At 34.1% G+C, this 21,982-nt stretch overlaps 1 protein-coding gene across 2 annotated transcripts in view; it reads right to left on the bottom strand.

The window, feature by feature from the left end:
• The window catches only part of LOC145297246 (CYFIP-related Rac1 interactor B-like), a 317,794-nt gene that overhangs the window by 209,837 nt on the left and 85,975 nt on the right, over nucleotides 1–21,982 (bottom strand). For both annotated transcript variants that reach the window (XM_080143329.1, XM_080143328.1), the window contains exon 2: nucleotides 19,352–19,408. The gene's annotated coding sequence lies outside the window, so the exon portion shown is untranslated. The remainder of the gene's footprint in view (nucleotides 1–19,351; nucleotides 19,409–21,982) is intronic.

Genomic DNA, 21,982 nt, shown 5'->3' with positions numbered 1-21,982 from the left:
AGGTAAAACTATTGATGAACCAATACAACCTTTAAAATAGCCTCAGAGAAAAGAACATCTTTCTATGTGCATAAAGATGGCCGTTGTCTACTTCGAATTGAGATGGAACAAAGTTCTTCTTTGATTCATGAACTATCCTCTCTCCCAAATCTAACTATTTGTGACATTCTGTAAACGGGTATCAACCACAATCAATAGATAATGCCGGTCTAACTTTGTTCGCAAAGGGTACCTAGACTAAAAGCATTTGGAAAATACCATTAACTTGCCATTCCTGGATATTAGAGAGTCTCTTTCAGACGCATCTCAGAGTGAATACTGGTCGATAAACAAAGATAGTCAAGCAATTAAAGACAAGGAAGTTTGTCTGCAGAAAAAAAAGAAAAATCAATGAAATGGGAAATTGTTTTCTAATGAAATCTTGACTCTTTAGAAAAAAAGGGGGGAAAAACAAATAAAACAAAAACGTGCACCTTGACAACACAAAGTTGCATCAAAGTTGAACAGGCTTTTCATCTAAAACAGATGGTAAATTTTATTCATAACTAAATGTATTCACATATGATACCAAAGTCTTAAAAAAAAAAAAAAAAAAAAAAATGAACCGGTAATATCTGATATGGTATTAACTCTGGTTCGGCCATGTCAGCTCCCTCCAAAGGAGGAAGTTTAGAGGGAATATCAAATTCACAAGTTCTCACTAACTGCATGTATTTCTGTGAGAAAGATCAAGTAAGGAGGAGAAAAAGACGTCACCTACTAGATTTCAAAGCTGGTTTTGAACCCTGTAAATTATTATAAGAATTGAATAAAAAGCTTTCTATGGTTAATGCAAGATATTTATAAAAAATTTTTTTTAAATAACTGACCTATTATTAGCCAATTTCTAGAATAAATAAATCTGTACAGGATCAAGACACGTCGTTCGAAAGCATTATTTCATAAGGTTCAAATGAAAACACTAGAATACCAAGTAATGCATATTATTTGGATTCTCATCTTTAGTGTCATTTTTTACGTTTCAGTCGATGTAACCATCGACCTTCTTCAGGTGTACCTTATTGAACTTGGAATGTTTCTGCCAAACCTGAGAATTTCGACGGAATTTTGAACGGAACCCTTTATTTATTTTACGGGTGTAGCATGCTCTCGTTCCATCAGCCATAACGGGATAGCTGTTGCAATTATATTTTTTGATCGCCTACACTGAGAATTGAACCATCAACCTTCACGAGAAGGTCACTTTTACAGTTGATTTTTCCAAAGTACTCTAACCACTGTGCCACTAGTCCTTGCAGGTTCGACAGAATACACCTGAAGGTCAGAGGCTACATCGACCGAAACGTTGTGAAAATGACATTCAGAATAGGAAGACTAGTCCGAGTAATCCAAATAATACGAATAACAAATCCTCATCTCAAAATTTCAGAAACGTCAATTTCATTCTAGTGCATTTTGTATAAATTATGAAACGTAATATCGAGTAGTGCTGTTAAAGATCTTTATTAAATGAAAAATCGAAAATCAATTTTAAAAAAAAGTTTTGAGACTTTCGGTGCAATTCACCCTAATCAACGAAAACTTTGGAGAGAGAGAGAGGGAGAGAGCGAGAGCGAGGGAGAGGGAGAGAGAGAGAGCGAGGGAGAGAGCGAGAGCGAGGGAGAGAGCGAGTGTGTGTGTGTGTGTGCATTTTGGATTTTGATGATGTTAAGCCTACAAGCAATTGACCAGGAAAAGAAAATTGAACGTCCGATCTTGTTGACGGTTGTATCAAAGGCCATGTAGTTAGCACCTAAATTTGAATAGAAGCCAGTCACATCTTTTGAAAGCATCATTTCGTAAGGTTAAAATAAAATGTATGCATCTTTTATTATAAAATGAATAATAAAAATCATTTTTTTTTTTTATTTTTAATAAGTTTTTTTCTTAAACTTTCGGTGGAATCCATCCTAATCATAGAAGACATTTTAATGTGTTTATTTTTTGTTTTCATATTTCATCAAATAAACTTGCATGTGCTCAATGATAATATTAGCCTTCTCAGAAATCTTGAACTGTTTTTAAGTGTACGCGATGTGAAGTGTCACAAAATATCATTAATAATTCTAGATATTGCAGGCATTCTAGCATGTGTATATGCGCATGCACGTGTATGAGGGGGGGGGGGAAGACTCGTTTTTCATGGTCATATTTTGGGGTCAGATGGGATTAGCCTCCTTCATCTGGTTGAATAGTTAGGCACTCCTGCATCTGTTTAGAAATTCCTTTGGCAAGGCCATCACCTCCCCCCTCCTTCTCCCTTACAACCCCCTACTCACACCTCATCCCAATACAACAGACATAAAGAGTAAGTGTTTCTCAATTGGGGAACACTTATGCTATGGTTCTTCACGACATGGTAAATTCTTAATATACAAACGTGAACATTGTGTTCAATCTGAGAGAGAGAGAGAGAGAGAGAGAGAGAGGGGGAGAGGGAGAGAGGTTATATAAGATTAATATAGATATGTGGGTTACTATATTTAAAAAGGGGAGCGTGCTCAAGTGTGAACAACATGGCCTTTCGGCTAGAAGCAAAGTGTAGTATCTGTTCTGATACACTTTAATATAGCATAATCACATCGGTTCCTGTAAGATCACCAAAGTTAAGCGACGTTGAATATGGTCAGTACTAAATGGCTGACCGGAGAATAGAAAGTAAAACTTGGGTTTACTTTCAACAGCCTTGTAACTCTCACTTTTCTTATTTTGCTCTTTAGTCCTCACATTCCATGAGCGATATTTCTGACAACGTGGGAAGCATTGATGTTTTCTAGGTTGGAATCTATCTATATAATATTTACCGTTGGCTATTTTTTTTTATCTTGAAGTGTTTTTTTGTTTTATTTATTTATTTATTTATTTTTTAGCTCCTTATATCAAGTAGCTTCATGCTTTGTCTGGAATAATTTCCATAAGAAAATTGAAAATACCAGGTGCTGTATGTGCTCTGTTTAATTCAACATTCTTTCCAGTCGTCCTGGATTTCTCCTTGCCACTGGAATCAAACCGTGCTGATTCAAGAAAAGTGTGGTTGAGGATTCTGCAACCCTTGCTTCACAATAGCACACGCTATTACCCTTACAGAAGGTATCCATTGTCTTTCAAGACTGAATGGAGGCCATAACTACAGGTCATTTCTGTCCTGTCAGTAAAGGAAAAACCTAGACTGATGCAATTTTTATTATTTTTTTATTTCAATCATTCTCAGAGTGCTCCTTTTTGGAGATCTGGATTTTCCCTACATTTAAAATCAACCTTGTGCCTAACTCTGCCTTTGTGGAAAGCAAGTAAGTAGAGACATAGAATCAATAATACAGTGACTGACTATGCAGTTGTCAGATATGCTATTCAAAATATAGAAGGGAGGAAGGGAGTAAAAGAGATACCAAGAAGGGGGAAAAGAGGAGAGAGAGAGAGAGAGAGAGAGAGAGAGAGAGAGAACAAAAGAAAGAAGGAGAAAAACCCTTGTCTGGAGCGATTTACATAAAAAAGAAAAGAAAAGAAAAGAAAATACAAGACAAGAAAAAAGTATGGGGTGCTTGTGCAGGATAATGGAATTTTAAACAAATGCATTTTGGGTAAAAACACAATCACATAATGATGTGCCAAGTCAAGATTAATATAATTTCCAAAAACAATTACGAAAAATGATCCAGAAGATGTGTTAGATCTATTTTTCACACACAAAAAAAAATCATAGACCCCTAGTAGTCCAACATTTTCTATTTATTCAATGGCGGATTTCAAGGAAAGCAAGGGAGATAAGTGTTTGTCATACAAAATTGTTCGCACAACTCTTCCATATTTAAAGTAACAATAAAACTTGATAATTAGATAAATTCTATTTTTACTTGTAATTATTATTCTAGTGTGTCATTTTTGTATATTTTTTTTTTTTAGTTTATACTAATTTCGACATGACACGCAAGTACGTGATAGTGTTTTTACCTGAAATTCTATTATATAGCACAAGCATTACAAGTGGTGATTATGTGAAACATTACATGTGGAGATCCAAGGGTTCAGGAAAATATCCGTCCACACACACACACACACATCCACCAGCCTCCTTATAATGTGACACAAAATAGAAGACTGATGGGTTAGGGTTATATCTGAGTTTAAAATTTTACATAAATTTCAATTGAAAAAAAATATATATATTTTTGTAATAAACCGATATTTTTGTGAAACTAGTAGGTATATAACACGCAGAAGAAATGAAGATAATCTGTAATACGATGATCTATGTCGAAACTATAAAATAACTTCAAAAAGATTAAAAATAAAATATATATATAAAAAAAAAACTCATTAAATTTTTGGAAAACTATAACCTTAGTTCACGCTACACACATTTCACATTTTTTCTTTTTCTTTTTTCTTAAATAAACTTCTTTAGCTAGCATACTTCTTGATAGTTTTCGTTTTTGCTGCTTCATCATTTTCGTTTTCATATCCTTTTTGCTAGTTGGTAAATTTGTTATTTTAGTTGACATTATAAGAGATCTTAATTCTCGCATGTGGGATAGAATGAGATGTGAAATCTTGGAAAAATCCGGAATATTTTCATACTTTCATCACTGTATCATGATAAAGCTACAAATATTGATATTTTCGCCCATCCTTATGGGTATTTGAATAAACTACTTTGAAAAATAAATAATCGAAAATATAAATCTCACCTGTTTGTTTAAATGTACGTATGTATGTATGTATGTATGTATGTATGTATGTATGTATGTATGCCTTGCAAAAACTTTGGAACAGAGATGATGAATTTTCACAAAATCGGTATCATTTTGAAGCTCGACACTTCCCACGACAAATATAAAAAAAATTAGCCAAAAACATTAATTCCTTCACCCTCAACTGGGCACTTTTCTACAGGAAGGAGTCGCTTTTTTCGCCGATATTTTTGAAACTCATCGCCTATTTTCAATTGTCTAAACTTAATTTAAACCTACATCACTTCCGGTTTGGCGATGGGCGCAATAGCAAACGCGTCATATATTTTTTTCACTTTCTTTTTCTCCTTCGCGATACAGGTTTGAACCTGCCTGCCTGCTTACTACTACTTATTTTTTTTGCACTCGTAATCCCCCCCCCCTTTTTTTGGCTCAACCAACACCATTATACAACACACCTCCACTTTCTTTTCAGCCTTTGCATCACGAGTTCGAGCCTGCCTGGCCACTACAACATTTTTTTTCTCTCAACACACACCTCTGAGCACCCAGGCTAGTTTTATATATATATATATATATATATATATATATATATATATATATATATATATATATATATAACGGAAAGGTGGTTTGCTTTAAGCATTGCTGGTAAATAAATATCGAGAAGTATAAAAAGGCTATAGCAATGCAGGGAATCGGCAGTTGAATTGGTGTAATGAATGAACAAAAATGGATAAACAAAATGGATTTTTTTTATCTTCATATATTTATTTATTTTCCAAAACAATCACAAATGCAAATCAGTAAATATGAACTTACTGTTTGAAATAATTGAGATGGCGGAATCTTTAATATTTCAAAAATATCATCTACTTTTTCAAAAGGAAATGAAACCAAAAGGCTGCTGTTAATATATACTAGCAGGGTGCCTGGTGTTGCCCGGTCGTAAAATATGCTTAAATATGATATTTCAATTTATGCAAATTTTGTATTTATTATCAGAGACAATTCTTGTTTGAACTAGCATCAGTTGGATATGAAATGGCTAAAAAAGAAACTAACGTTAATGTATAAATCTATATCTATTTGCGTATGCATACAAGGGAACTTTAAGTCGACTTACCCCTGTCAAGTTCCAATTCCTTTCAATTTTGCCCCCTTAACTATTTTTACCGGCTAAAGACCCATAAAAAATGTTTGTTTTTTTTAAATATGCAATCATCTGACCTGCCTCGCACTGCTCTGCAATCTTATGTCTCGGAGGAGATGCAGTTTGAAAAAAAATTAAAAAATAGAGAAAGATAAACAAACACAATGAATTTACTCCCTATGTTGGTAGAATTCTTGTCAAGAAATTTCTGGTGGGACATTAGCTTAAAACATTGCTCATTAGATAAAACTAGTTCAAGTTCTCTGACCTGCTGAAGAGATGTTTACATCGTTGACATCTAGATTTCACTTACGCTCAACAAGTGTTGTATGATAGCATGGAGGCATAGGTGTAGCCTGTCAGCTTAACGGTCAGGTTTCAATCCCAGCTTGAAGCACTTGCTTGTCTAGCTGCACTGATGCTCTCTAAACAGTGAAAAAGTACTGTCTGTGAATGACACACATATATATATATATATCTACTTTTTATTTATTTTTACAAACATTTAAGTATCGCTACACATTCATGAACATGTTTCAGTTAACTAATTAGTGATAACTAGAGACTTCTTGAGATGTTGCTTTTACAAAAGTCGAGTCTTTCACTAAGGACTTTCAACATCATCCGATGAAGTAATTAGTTGACTGAAACATGGTCATAAATGTGTAGCGATGCCTCAATGTTTATGCAAAAATAAATAAAAAGTATAGCTTGCTTTACCTTGGTATGAGGCACTTTTGTATAAACCTTAAATTCATTGGATGTTTCACCCCTCAACAATATTAACGTGGAATTATATATATATATATACTAGCAAAAGTACCTGTCGTTGACTGGGTTCAAAAACAGTCTACAGAAAATGGACTCTGATTTATGAAAGTATGATAGCTTATGAAAAGGAAGGGTTGTAAATTTGGGAGTATCAAAACCAAACCAAGATATGATGAAAGTAAAAATAAAATAGATAAACCCCATAATTTATTATACCATACCTGTTCACACTGAAACACTTATCACAATATTCTGTGGATCTATATTAAAAAACCTTGTTAAACTGTGTGACATTTCCATTCTTTGGAGGTCAGGTGGGAACGAACACCCCATAATTTTATTATACCATATTTCTTCAAACTGAAACATAATTATCAAAGTCTACTTACGCAGATAGATATGAAAAGTGTTTATTAAAGTTTGTGCCTATTTCCATTCTATGGAAGCAAAGCGCAAACGCAGACCCCACAATTTTATTATACCATCCCTATTTAAGTTAAAACATACTTATCAAAGTATTCTTATGTATATCTATATCAAAAACACTTGAAAACTTTTTTTTTTTTTTTTTAATTTTAACATTTTTTATTTCCATACTTTGTGGACCAGGCGCAAATGCAGACCCCACAATTTTAATGAACCACCGTTCTGCCAGATTAAAACATACCCATTCCTGTGTCTCGATACATCTTCTATCATATGTAATCAGTTTTTTTAAATAGTCAACCATATAGGAGCCTATTCGTGACCAGACACACACAGCTTTATATTGTGTGTATATATATATATATATATTATATATATACTTCGAAAGTAAATTTTACTGGATTAGTCAAAACTTCTAATCAACAGTAATCTAATGTGTGCGACAAAAACAAATAGATAAATAAAATTATTTTAATCTTTCTCTATTTGCTGTGGGTGACATTGATATTTACTGCTGTATTTAACATAAAGCATTACAGATTCACAAGAGATTTGGAACATCTACCATTTGATAAAGAAGTCTTTCCTCAAAACTTTATGGAATTATTAGATCACTATGTAGAAATTTTGACTAATCAAGTAAGATTTACTATTGCACACACACACACACACATATATATATATATATATATATATATATATACACACATTGACCCAAAAAGAAAGTCAGCACTTGTCATTTTTTTAAAAACCACAAATTTAAGCTAAATTGAATGTAACTGTTTAAACAATCTATACCTTTTTTTGATTCACCTTTTATTCCTCTATAATTTTACCTGTTCATATTTGACTTAATTGAAGTATCCTAGTGTTCATGTCAATTTAAAAAATTAACTTCAAATTGAGAAGGCAAAAAGAAACTCTGCAGCCACAAATGAGCTTAAAACCAGCTTAAAATATCCACTTTTTAGGCAACAAAGCATTTCTAATCGTAACTGTTGTTGTTCCAGGTTAGACAACATAACATTTAGTCCATATGCTTTGACTTTCTCTTAGTGATCATCAGGAGCTTATTAATCTCCACCTTTCTGGTTTATCCAATCAAGAAATCGGTTGCAGATTGAAATGCGATGAGAAAATGGTACAAATGACTGTGCAAAAGCACCAAAACACCAACAGTGTTCGTGATACCCCAAAATCTGGTCGTCCTGAAGTTATTTCTTACAGGGAAGACAATATCAAGATTCGCAGCCTCAGAAACAGATTTAAAATAGCTCGCCAAATCCAACAGTGTAATATTGTTAAAAAGTGCTCTCTTTCTACAGTTAAGAACAGATTGAAGGAATTTAATTTGCGGGGCTGTGTTGCAAAACGCAAGCCAATGATTTCTGTAAAGAACAGAAAGCATCATCTGGACTTCATCAGATGCAATGAAGATCATGATTTCATATTGGTCGAAAATGACTTTTAGCGACAAAAGCAAGTTCAATAAGTTAGGCAGTGATGGTAAGTAGTACATCCGTCGAAGGAATTTAATCCTAGGTGCACAGTTTCAACAATGCAAGGTAGTGGAGGTCCAGTTTTGGTGTGAGATGCTATTAGTGCCAATAGTCCAAGGCCTATAGTTCACTTGCAGGGTCGAATTAATTCGACCAAGTACATTAATTTGTTAACTGAGCATTTTCTACCCTACTTTGGCTGGAATTTGGATGATAATCCCATCTTCATGCAGGATAATGCTTCCAATCACACAGCTGGCAATGTCAAGAGGTCTTTTGAAGAGCATGATATTCTGTGTTTGAATTGGCCTGGGCAATCTCAAGACCTCAATCCTGTCAAAAATATCTGGCATTACATCAAGCAATAGCAACGCAATGATAAAATTTCAAATCTGAAAGAACAAAAATTAAAAAGTGAAATGCCCTTTCAAAGGAGTATTGCTGCAGACTAATTCAAGGAATGCCCAAAAAGTATGCAGGCTGTCAAATTGCAGAAGGGCTATGCTACTAAATATTAACTAGTTCATTGTGTTCCTGTTGTATTTGTGTTGCATTAATGTTCTAAATTTACATTTAAATAATCATTTCCATTGTGCAGAGTTTCTTTTTTTCCATTTGAAGTTAATTTTTGAAATTGATGTGAACACTAGGATACTTCAATTAAAAGTCAAATATGAACAGGCACAATTATAGAGAAATAAAAGGCGGATCAAATGAGGTATATGTTGTTTAAACAGTTACATTCAATTTAGCTTAAATTTGCAGCTTTTGAAAAAATGATAAATGCGGACTTTCTTTTTGGCGCCACTATACACACACCATCAATTGTTTTCATCTTTGTCAATACCAGCAAATTTCCTTTTTTTTTTTTTTACTGCGATAGCCTTCTATTACTTATCTATATACATATCACACACAATGCTTTAAGCAAACCAGCATCTCCTTATTAGTTCAAAATACCATTTTGCCTAATTAAAATCACACATCCATCTTACTTTGTTCAAATATTTTGAAACAATTTTATTTTCAGAAAAGTATTAAGTTTTATCACAATGCAAAAAAGAGAAATTGCCAGTGTCGAGAAAGAAAGATAAAAACACACACACACACATTATATATATATATATATATATATATATATATATATATATATATATATATATATATATATATATATTCTTTTATCAATAATTACTTCTTAACACTGACAACTTTCCACTTCTTGCATTGTGGTGGCTATTTAAGATTTCACTTGTTGAAATAAAAAAAAAGTAGAAACTTTCCGAAGAGAGAATAAAGTTTGATGCGACTAGTTGGGTCCATGTTGAGTGTTCAGCGAGAGAAAGAGAATTATATAAGAAAATTTAAATTCATTAAAATCTAACTATCCAAAATTGCTTTCTTTTTTACATATTTGATTTTATTGATTACTAGTAGTTTAATTTTATGTGCATATATATTTATTTATTAAAAAGTTTGACTCATATCCAGGTAACCTACATCTAAAATTTCAAGTTTTTAGACCCAAAATTGGTGGAGGAATTTGGTAGCGTCTGCAAAGATGAACCTTTTCAACTTTGACCTCTTGGAAGCCAAATTTTCGCTCAAAAACTGATTAAAAAGCTTGCTGTATGTCTGAATACTCTTTATGTAAAATTTCAAATATTTAGACCAAAACTTGGCTGAGTAATTTAGTAGAGACAGCATAGGTCAAATTTCTTTTTTAACATTGACCCCAATTTTGACCCCTTAACATTTGTTGTTTTGGGCTCAAATCAAATTAAAAAGTTTGATCCATGTCCAAATAACCTACATCTAAAATTTATAGTGTTTAGACCTAAAATTGGTGGAGAAGTTTGGTAGAGTTTTAAAAGGTGAAATCATTGAACTTTGACAGCCAAATGTTTGGCCGTAAACCGATTAAAAAAGATTTTCCCAAATCTCAATACCCCTTATGTCAAATCCCGAGTCTGTAGAGTGAAAATCAACAGAATAGTTTGGTAGGAAAATGTACACACACACAGACAATTTCACTCATTATATATATATAGTAGCAGTTCAGCCCGGCTTTGCTCAGGCCCTATGTACTGTTCATAACTTTTATATATATATTAAAAAGTTTGACTCATGTCCAGGTAACCTACATCTAAAGTTTCAAATGTTTAGACCCCAAATTGGCGGAAGAGTTTGGTAGAGTCTGAAAAAGTCAATTCTTTGTACTTTGACCTCTTGGCAGTCAAATTTTCACCCCAAAACTGATCTTTTTTTAATTTTGACCCCTTAACTTATGTTGTTTTTGGCTCAAATAAAATTAAAATGTTTGATCGATGTCCAAGTAACCCACATCTAAAATATCAAGTGTTTGGACTTGGTGGAGGAGTTTGGTAAAGTTTTCAAAGATCAAATCGTTGAACTTTGACTCTTTAACAGCCAAATTTCTGGCCGAAAACCGATTAAAAAGATTTTCCCAAATCTCAATACCCTTTATATCAAATCTCTAGACTGTACACTGAAACCTGACGGAGTAGTTTTGTTGGAAAATGTACACACACACGCACACACACAGACGATTTCACTTTTCTAGATATATAGATTAAAATTTAAAAAAAAAAAAGAAAAAAAAAAGAAAAAAGCTTTAACTTTCTGAGGAGAGATTAAAGTTTGATGCGACTAGCTGGAACCACATCGAGTATTCAGCGAGAGAAAAAGGAAACGATCGAATTGATGTCGTTTGTGTCACGTTACTCAATTAATGAGGTCCAGATTTTGGAGAATTGTGAATTATTATTTAAGAGTCAAACTTTTTGAGTGTTTGTATTTTGGAGCTCGATGTATATTAAATATAACTACAGAGCATATACAAATAAATGACAAAAAGTTTATATTCCAAATTCATATGAGCGCTGAAAAGGAGATAATAACTGGGAATAAATGAGGGGATACAGATATTGAAGCTCCATCGAGCACCTAATATGGAAATACCGATAGAGTAGAGAAAATACATTTTTGTTTTACAAGGAAAAAGAAAAAAATGAATTCAGTCTATCAGATCACGTCTTAAGTGATTTTCAGTTTTGAGATGCTGACATTGCATCTCTATAAAGTGGCTCTGTCTGTCAGTCAGTTTCATCTGATCATGTCCTTTGTCTTTTAACATTTCAAGTCTATGAGGTTAAACTGCTGCTTTTTTTTTTTTAACCTTTTCATTCATGCTGTTGTTTCATAACGACAAATAGAAAAGTTGTCATAAATTGTCATAAATTTTCATTTTACCAAGTTTTTGTGAGAGTCATTTATTATCAAAGAATGTATTTTGCTACCATTATTAGTTGTTTTGGAAGTCAGATGAACTTAAAGGCACACAGTCCAAAAACAAGTTAGATCAGATACATAGCATCTGTGAAAAAAAAAAAACAACCATACATGAAAAGGTTAAACTAGGTGGAAATGGTGAAGATAAGCACAAACTGGAAGATGAGGACAAGAATCTTCCTCTTCCGACTTCAGGTCTCATTCCCAGCATCATACACTATCCACTATGACTACGAAATTCCTACAGCTACATACCTAGACATAGTGATATGGGACAAAAGGGAGAAAGCGGCAACCCTAGCTCAAGTAAGCATCCCTAATGATTGCTGGCCTTAACAGAGCAGAGAGGGAGAAAATAACAAAATACCAACGACTTATGTACGACATGAAAAGAAACTGGAATCTTAAGAAGGTATTAATCATACCAGTCATTATAGGAGCAACCGGGCTAATGAAAAAGAATTTCAAAAACTATCTGGCGAATATACCCAGTGAACCAAGCGCAAGAGAAATACAAACAACAGCACTTAGAGGGACAGTTAGAATCTTAAAAAGATCTCTCGGTTGGAGTAACTAAACTAATGGGAGAATTTTTGGCATCCGGTAAAATGCCCCATCCCCAGCAAAAACAAAGTGATAAGAAAATTAAAACAAAGCTGAGTCACAAGTAACTAAGCTGAACAAGTGGTTGTGATATAAATCCTCTGTGGATTAAGGTGAGTAGTGGTAATAGTGATGTGCCTATCGCCAACCCTTAAGTGATTTATCTGCTCTTAACAAGATGTTGACACCCCACTTGCCAAACGTTATCACCCCCCCCCCTCTTTGTATTCCTCCGCCCACATTTCGTTTCTACCAGCCTACTCCATAGTGTTGATCTACTTATAGCTTTATGTTCTTCGGTTAATCTTTTTGAAAGAGGTTTTGGCGCATTTTCCAGTATAGACAACAAAACGAAAACGTGTTTAAAAAATAAATATGTAACAAATAAATGTTACCTACTCGGATAATTTTTTTTTTTTTTTTGTATGCTTTTTAACTTATCATAAAGAGTTTATTAACTTCAAAACACAAGTAGCGAGCGTTGAGTCTTAAGTTAGAACAAAAAAAAAATTGACTACATATGAGACGGTCATCTGAGGAGTATCGATAATCGGTCAAAAATCGAAAATTAAACAAAATACTGGTAGAAACCCTACCCATAAATGTCATGGATGAGTTTCTACCGATATTTTCTACCTAGACGATTGTCTCATGTTTGCCATTTTTTTTTTTTCTTTCTTGTTCTAACTTAGGACTCTGCACTACTTTGGTTTTAAAGTAAATAACGCTTTAAAATAAGTTAAAACACAAAAATAAAAACTTATCCAGGTAGGTAGAAGAGTAAGTTATCTTGCCTTTAGTAACTTATTTATTTTTTACTCGAAATGTCACCACTTATCAAGTCCTGGACGTCACTCTAGGATAAGGGTTAAGTGTTGGATAGATGATGAGACAATATGATCAGTTATGGCGGAACTTGGGTAAGATATACATCATTTTTTAGGACAACTCAATAGGAATTTATTACATTAGATTTGAAGAAGGGATTAGTCAGTCGGGAAGCAAACACACAGTATTGTGTTCCACAAACGGACTTATCATATATTTGCTCTTTGATCATTTTTCAAATGCCAGAGTTTTTTTTTTGTTTGTTTGTTTGTTTTTAATTATTTCTTACTTTTTTTTCTGTTATGACTAATTGAATATATATTGAAAGCAAAAATATGCAATAGCATAAAATGAAACAAATTTATTTTTAAATTGTATTTAAAAAAATACAACATTAAGTTTCAGTTTCTTTGTGAACAAGTTAATTTTAATCTTTTGTTGATAAGAGAATGACGTCTTTCACGACTCATCGAAATTTTAAACTGAAATTGCTTTTTATCTCTGAATTCGGATGGGTGCTGGTCTAGCTACACTAAGGAGATGTGATACAGTGAAACAGTGTCTGTGGGTGATTAATATATATTTGAAAAACCTTAAATAATGTGGGTTTTTTTTGTGTGTGTGTGTGTATTAAATAAAATTTATTTTAAACTTAGGTTTTAAAAATGTTATTTTTTGTATTTTGACAAAAAAATTAAAATAATTTTGTTACCTCCCCCTCTCTCTCGCTGAGACCTTTGAGTATGAACCCCTGGATAAAAGCAGCAGAGATTCATTTGTCCGCACACCATGTTGTCTAAAAGGAGTAACGTAAAATAGGGATGGAACATTTGGAGCTAAGTCTTTCTTTATCTTTCTGAATTCCTTATTTACTAAAAATCGTTAAGTTTGTTGTTTTTTACTTAATTTTAAATTTGTTTTCTTAATTTCCGAATAGCATTTTATTTTCATTATTTTTTTATACATTTAATCATCATTTTTCCTTTGACAAACTTGTTCTAAGATACAAGAGGGCCTATACCGGCCACATGTATCTTATGTTTTAATGTGTGATCCAAAATGACAGGAAAAATTATTTTCTAGATGTAGAGTTAAAAGAGTAGTTATTTTGACTCCAAGACTAAATCTGTTTTGCATGGTAGCCATTATTTAAAATACTTATACACTCTCAGTCACCCTAATTCCTTCTTAGTATTTTAATATATACTAGCGGGACCAGTGGAAATTCCACAGGAGACTCATTCATATGTAATATATGGATGTTGGCATTCTGTAGATGTTCAGTTTAAATGGAGACGCTCTGATATTATTGTAGCTTTTTTGTTAAAACTGCAAAAGTATTTATCTAAGCTAGCACAAACGCCCGGCAAAGCCCGGTTGTCAAGTATGCTTAAATATATTTTAATTCTTGCAGATTTCATGTATAATATTATAGAGTTATTTTTTATATATTATAAAGTTGTGATTTCAAAAATAAAACAAATATATCCATTTGACTTTGGTGCAGTAGCTTGAATTAAAACCGAAATAAAAACTTATGAAAAAAAAAAAATATATAACTTGAGTTCCTTCAGCCATAATCGAAACTGAAACCAAAACTTATGAATAATTCTTGATAAAATTATTTATAAAAAAATAGATGACTTCAGTGCCATTAGCTGAAACCAAAACCAAAACTAATGAAGAATTCTTGAAAAAAAATATTTATGACAAGAAATGGAAGTACGTAACAATTAAACGACCCAGATGTAAGTGCGACACAGAAAACAACACACGCTATCGTATTAATATATAGATTAATACTATATGTATTAACTGTAGACAAATCTACGATTATGTTTTAATCATAGATAAATTTAACTCATTTCTCCTGACCTAAATCAAGAAAAACTAATTAGTTTTTTCCTCATGCTATATAATTACACATCTTGCACTTATGTAAGGGGGACTTCTATCTATTTTTAACTTTAGAAGGCAACACTTTATTTAAGTAGATACTTAATATCTATTATATTTTATATCTATATTAAATAGATACTTATTACCTATAGTTTATATCTTTATTTTATATTACATCTATATTAAGTAGATACTAGTTATCTATAATTTATATCTATACTTAAAATTATATCTATATTAAGTAGATACATTTAATTTATATTTTCCTGGCGAGGGGGTGTAGAAATACCTGGTTGAGAATCCAGGCAAGAGGCTACCCTTCTCAGTTTGATGCACCCACAGACCTTATCAGGTCATTCATCTAGAAGAAGGAAAACTCTTATATAAAACTTGTGTTACTAACCTCACTAGTCATTGGACCAAATTAGTGGATATGGTTGGTTGGTTGTTTTTGTTTTACGGCATATCAACCTTTTTCAGGTTATTTAATGCCGAATCTAGTTATTTTGAGGAACGATTTTTAATGGAGTATATTTTTTTTTTAAGTCAGATTCTATTTAACCCATAGTTGGGACCCTAACAGGTACTACCACTCCGGGTCAGAGTGGACCTGGGGGCAATGGCAATTAAAGGATGGTTCCACACTCCCCAAGGCCCGCAAGCTGGAACCTCATCATCGGATATAGTTTTAGGTCATATCCAGGTCCTAGTGGTTATGAGAGAACTCCTTAGTTGACAATCTTCCTAAAGCTGGTGACTTGAAAAAAAATTATTCAGTTTTCAAACCTAAACTGCTTAAGAAGGCTATGCCTATCGCCTGGCTATCACACTCCTCCTTTGTCTATTAGGCAGCCAAAGAGTTACAATCCAGGGACCGACACTCAGTGCTTGGCCTTATTTCCTCGCTAGTACAATAAATGCCGTCCCTCCAACCCTTTCTACCTTCCATTGCTTTTCTTCCCCATCTCTCCTAAATTGAGCAACTCTGACGCATGCTTGTCACTTATGACCATGCAACTAGTCTGAGCCACTCTCATCCGACAAATTGAGGGTACGGGATTGACAGTTTGTCTGTGTTATATCGCATATCCCTCCATATTTACTTGAATAAACCAGAAATCAGCAGGTGCAGTGACGATGATAATAATGGCGACACTAAGACAAACCCTGTTCGTTGATACAACATAAATGATCACACGAAGCACATGGGACAACATTAAAACCCATTTCTTTATACACCCACATAAACGGAATAACTCGCAACTCACCTCAACAAAGAAAACCGCCAGAGGAAGCTGTACATCGAAAGAAAAATCAAAATACAAAACCCAAACATCACGACAGATGCAACTCTAGCAGCTTATTAACACAAATAAAGCACTGTAACATTACAATGCCTACTAGAACCCATTCACAACTTTCTTAGCTTCAAATTGATGCAACACACGAATACAAAGCTCAAACAGACAACTTCCTACAGCACATTAAAACATAAAAAATGAAAACGACAACCAGTGATGAAAGACACCTTTGTCTACAACTAGGTCCGCAACACAAATATAAATACAAGTTTTTTGACAAGCAGGCAGATCGGCTAAGCGTGTTAAACTGGACATTCTGTCAGCAGCCAGCAACCACTAACCCTTCATCAGCAACAACAGCTATTAACATTACTATGCTCCCTCCATCGCCACAGCCGACCCACCTCAATCATGATACTTGAAGACTACCCTTGTTTCGCCACCGCCATCACCAGATCACCACAGCTCATCAGACTGTGAGACTGTCCCACTAGTAGCAGCAGCCACCGTCACCAACCCTTCATTAGCAACAGTAGCTATTAAGATTACTCCTCTTCCGTCGTTACCGCCAACCCCCTTGTGCTACCAGACAGCAGCCTTTAAGACCACTTCTCCTTCGCTGTCATAGCACCCATATTCCAGACACAACACCAAAGCCACGTTTCTGTCACTACCACCTCCCCTGCCACACCCTGATTGTCGCAGAGTTCATATCAACACCCGACCAGCATTCCTACTGACATCCTACGTTTTTTGCCTCCTCACTTGGAAGCCATCAAAGAACAACAAAGATGACTCATGGACTAATATCTTTTCTATATTTGGTAAATAGTGTGCCAATAAGACAACTGAGTGGTGCAAAGAAGATATTGAAGCTAATGTTTCCACATGGCAGTATTATAACAAGCCCCATTCTCCCCAATGGTTCACTTCAACTTGTGCACCAACCATTACATGAAGGCAGCCTTGCATTCCGATGATTTGTATGCCACAAATAAGCAAAAGTTTATAAAAGCTAGAAATAACTGTAAGAGTGAAATGGCTGGAGCTAAGAGAAGGTATACCAAAGTGACCAGGAAACATATCAAGTTGCAGAAAATAGAAACTTGTGAATTTTAAAAAAATTATGTGATGAATAATGGACAATCAACAATTCCTCCACTAACTAATAAGCATGAAGTCACTTGCACAGCAACTGAGAAAGCTGACCCACTTGCCCGTCTGTTTGCCTCCAACTCCACCTCAAACTACTACCGTACAAATTTCTCTTTGCAGAGAGACGCCATTCTAATAGATCTGGAAATCACCCCTTCTCATAGCAGTGATATCATAAAAAAACCTATACACCTCCAAGGCGTGTAGGCTTGATCTCATTCATGCCATACTAATTATAAAATGTTCTGCTGAGCTAGCCTCTGTCCTCTCCAAACTAAAATGTCTAGCAGAGTTTTGCTTCCCTGATAACTGGAAAATTGCCTTGGTTGTACTAGTATTCAAGAATTCTGGTGAAAGAACTGACACATTCAATTATTGCCTCATCAGTCTCCTGCCCTATCTTTGTTAAATTCTTGGAGTCTTTGATCAATCAAGCATAAGTCTGCCATTTTGTAAATGCTAAGCTTCTTTCTGACCAACAGTATATATTTAGGCAAGCCTGTTCAACTGCAGATATTTTAACTATCATCTCTGAACACATACCATGCACTAGATAAGACAGGAGGGGGTGACTAAAGCTGTAACCCTTGATATATCCAAAGTGTTTGACAAGATCTGGCATGAAGAGCTTCTCACAAAAATTAAATCCTATGGTATTTCTGGATGAAAACTCAACATAAAGATGCTTCCTGTGCAAGAGAAAAATCCAAGTTGTCCTCGATGGCTGTACATTCAAACATGATATTAATGCAGTTGTGCTTCAAAGGTCTATCCTTTGATCATTTATTATTCCTGATATTCATAAATGGCCTCCCTGATAAAATTATGTCTCAGATGGGTATATTTGGTGATTACACTATGCTCTATAATAGACATGATGGTACAACGAATGTGCACATATACAAGGCAATGGCAGAGACCCTTCAGTCAGTAGTGGAATGGGGTTATAAGTAGAGAGCAACATTTAATTCTACTAAGACTAAACTACTTTCCTTTGGCAACTGCAATAAAAACCCTTTTCAACCATAATTGCCTTGGCAAATAACATCCTATCTGAGAGCACATCTTTCAAACTCCTCAGCCTAACATTCACAGAAACTATAAATTGGAACAAATAACCTGAGGATGCTGCCAAGGTTGCTGTAAAGAACATGAGCTCAATGTATTATGAGAGAAAAGTAACTCAGAGCATCTATTAATCTTTACAAAGCCCCAATTCATCCATGCATGGAGTATGGCTGCCACATCTGGGCTGGAGCATCTGTCACTAGTCTTTCACTCTTAGACAGGGTCCAACAAAGAGTTTCAAATCCAATAAGTACCGCACAATCATCAGCCAAGCCCCAGCTCCATCACTGCAGTGTTGCATCCCTGTGCCTCTTTTTACAAATACTTTAATGAAATGTGCTCCGATGAACTCACAAAAAAAAACAAAAAAAAAACACTTATAATATCAACGGCTTCCAAATTTTGAACATGGCCCATGTCATACAAGTGTTTACAGTATCAACAAAAGAGTGATTACACAAAGAAAACCTTGAACAGTTCAGAACACCTAGGTTGTCTCAGAAGTGGTTGACGTTTTTGTTCATTCCAAGTGAAGTAAAACTAATTCACAGTTTAAAAAAAAACAAGACAAAAACTACAAAGAGAAAATAAAAAGTTTGTACTCACATGATAATTAATAAATAGCAGGGTTTCTTAAAACAACATCGTTTGTAAATATCCTTCCTGAAAAGAAACAGTAAAAACAAATTAATCAAAAAGTTTCAACTGTTTATTTTATTGCAATACGAAAAAAAAAAAAAAAAAAAAAAAAAAACAGCTTTTAAATTACTACTTTTCTTCCTTTCTCTGTACCTAAAACCAGACAGAACTTCCATGAACAAGGTTACTTTCAAAGAACTTCGAATCTGTCAAACACAATACTACAGGACTGCTTCTCAGCTGACTACGACATGATCATTTTCAAGTTCAATGTTAACAAGTACCCGCCGAGCTATCTTCCTAAATATCAAATTCTGCTTATTCCATCGATTGTTTCCAATTTTCTCAGAGTATTCTCCATCATTCCCCCTTCTTCTGCAAGGATTCTCAAAATATGAACAATCTTTGTTTCCTATTTATTTCTTTATTCATGAACTGATGCTTCTGAATTCATTATTTGTTTAACATTTCTTTCGCTCTCACTTTGAAGTATTACCTTAAAGCGTTTTCTTTAAAAACAAATTTAAAACTGTCTCTCCTAAAAATATGCCTCCCCCCACCTCAAATTAATCCTTATTATCAAGTGGTCTTGGTAAAATCTATATATCTATAAAAGTGAAATTTTTGTGTGTGTGTGTGTGTGTGTGTGTACACATTTCCCTACCAAACTACTCTGTCAATTTTCAGTCTACAGACTCGAAATTTGACATAAGGGGTATTGAGATTTCAGAAAATCTTTTTAATCAGGTTTCAGAAATTTGGTTGTCAAAAGGGCCAAAGTTCAACGATTTGACCTTTGAAAACTCTACCAAACTCCTCCGACAATTTTCAGTCTAAACACTGGAAATTTTAGATGTAGGTTACATGGATCAAACCTTTTAATTTGATTTGAGCCCAAAATAAATGTTAAGGGGTCAAAATTGGGGTCAAAGTTAAAAAAAAAAAAAAAAAAAAAAAAAAAAAAAAAATTGATAACACTACGACTTGGAAATTTTTGAAATTTTGCACAAACATTAAACATGATATGACTAAAAAAGTAACTGAACGGATTTTCCGAGAAAACTCCCCCCCCCTCCTCCTAGGAGTGCCTTTCAGTTAAAATGGCTAAAATTGACATTTTTGGGACTATTTTACCATATTTGTCCAAAATTTTCTGTGTATGTCTAGCAATTTTGCATGGTGATGAACTCAAATTTAAATATGTTAAGGCCTTGGGAACTTTTTTGGGGCTAAATGGGTGGGTGGGGGGGGGACAAATGATGGACTTAGACATTTCTTTTTTTTGCATGGTGCAGAACTCAAATTTACATATGTTAAGGCCTAGAACTGCACCGTTTGTTCATTTTCACCAGGATTTGACGTTCTCTTGGGGTTAAATGTGGGGGGAGGGGGCAAATGCTGAACTTTTTTTTATGCCTTGTTCATTGTGCATGCTCCACTTGTTTCAACTGGCATAGCCATTTTCATAGTCTGTGTAGATATCCATGATGTCAATCACACACCCTGGAAACATCTATATAATATTTCTTTTAGTCTGTCTGCCGTCCCATTTTTTCTTGGAAGCTACTTGATTGATCTGGCTGGAATTTTGTGTGGACTTTTGTTATGATAACGAGCAGCAAACTAAGTATTATTGTATCTGTTCACTGCACAGTTATGGATATATAAGGATTAATAGTGATTAGTCACTACAATACCAGATATATTCTAGAAGTTTTACAGGTAACTACAAGGCTGATCTGGCTGAAATTTTGTATTAACGTTTGTTAAGATAAGGTGCAGTGAACCAAGTATTATGGTATCCTTCAATACACAGTTGGGTTTTAATAGAAATTAATAGAGATTAGTATTTAATATAAAAATTAGCACACATTTAACCATATTCAACCAGCAATTTGGCATAAAGCAGCATTCTAAATCAAGGCTTTAACTATAAGTTTACTGCTCTAAAAAAGAGAGAGAGAGAGAGAGAGAGATGGGGAGAGAGAGAGAGAGAGAGAGAGAGGTCAAAGTTCAGTGATTTAAGAGTTGTTGGTATAGGTGAGGCTTTGCTATCAACCATTCTCAGCTGTCTGACCTATCAGTCAAGGTCAATGAGAACTGCTTATTTAGAGAAAAAGTAACATGAAACTATCCTCCTTTCTAAATAAGGCAGATATCTTCTTTCATGGCCTTCTGACCCTTTTCTCATCTATTAATACTTAACTGATCTGCTGCAACCGTATTTTATGAATGAACTCAACAAATTTAGTACAAACTATTTAATTCCAAAAAACTAGCAGGCTGCCAGGCGTTGCCTGGTCATAAAAATCAGCATAACTATTATATTTTAATCAATGCAGATTTCTCATTTACCATTATAGATCCAATTCTCTATTGATTATTATCCAATACACGGTAATGATTTCAAAAGTTATAAAAAAAATATCTTGGTACCATCTACTAGAATCGAAACCAGAACGTTTAGCGCTCTAACTTTTGTCGTTACCATCTGAGCTACCGACAGATGGATAAAAATTAAGAAACTTCGAGCTATGAATGTTTAATTTTGTGCATGTGCAAAAGTAACCGCTGGAGTAATGTCTTATTCAACTTACT

Source organism: Euprymna scolopes, chromosome 2, assembly GCF_053919585.1.
Source record: "Euprymna scolopes isolate OS-2025 chromosome 2, ASM5391958v1, whole genome shotgun sequence".
NCBI classification, from domain to species: domain Eukaryota; kingdom Metazoa; phylum Mollusca; class Cephalopoda; order Sepiida; family Sepiolidae; genus Euprymna; species Euprymna scolopes.
The sequence above is the reverse complement of the archived record's forward strand: the minus strand, read 5'-3'. Positions and strand labels throughout refer to the sequence as shown.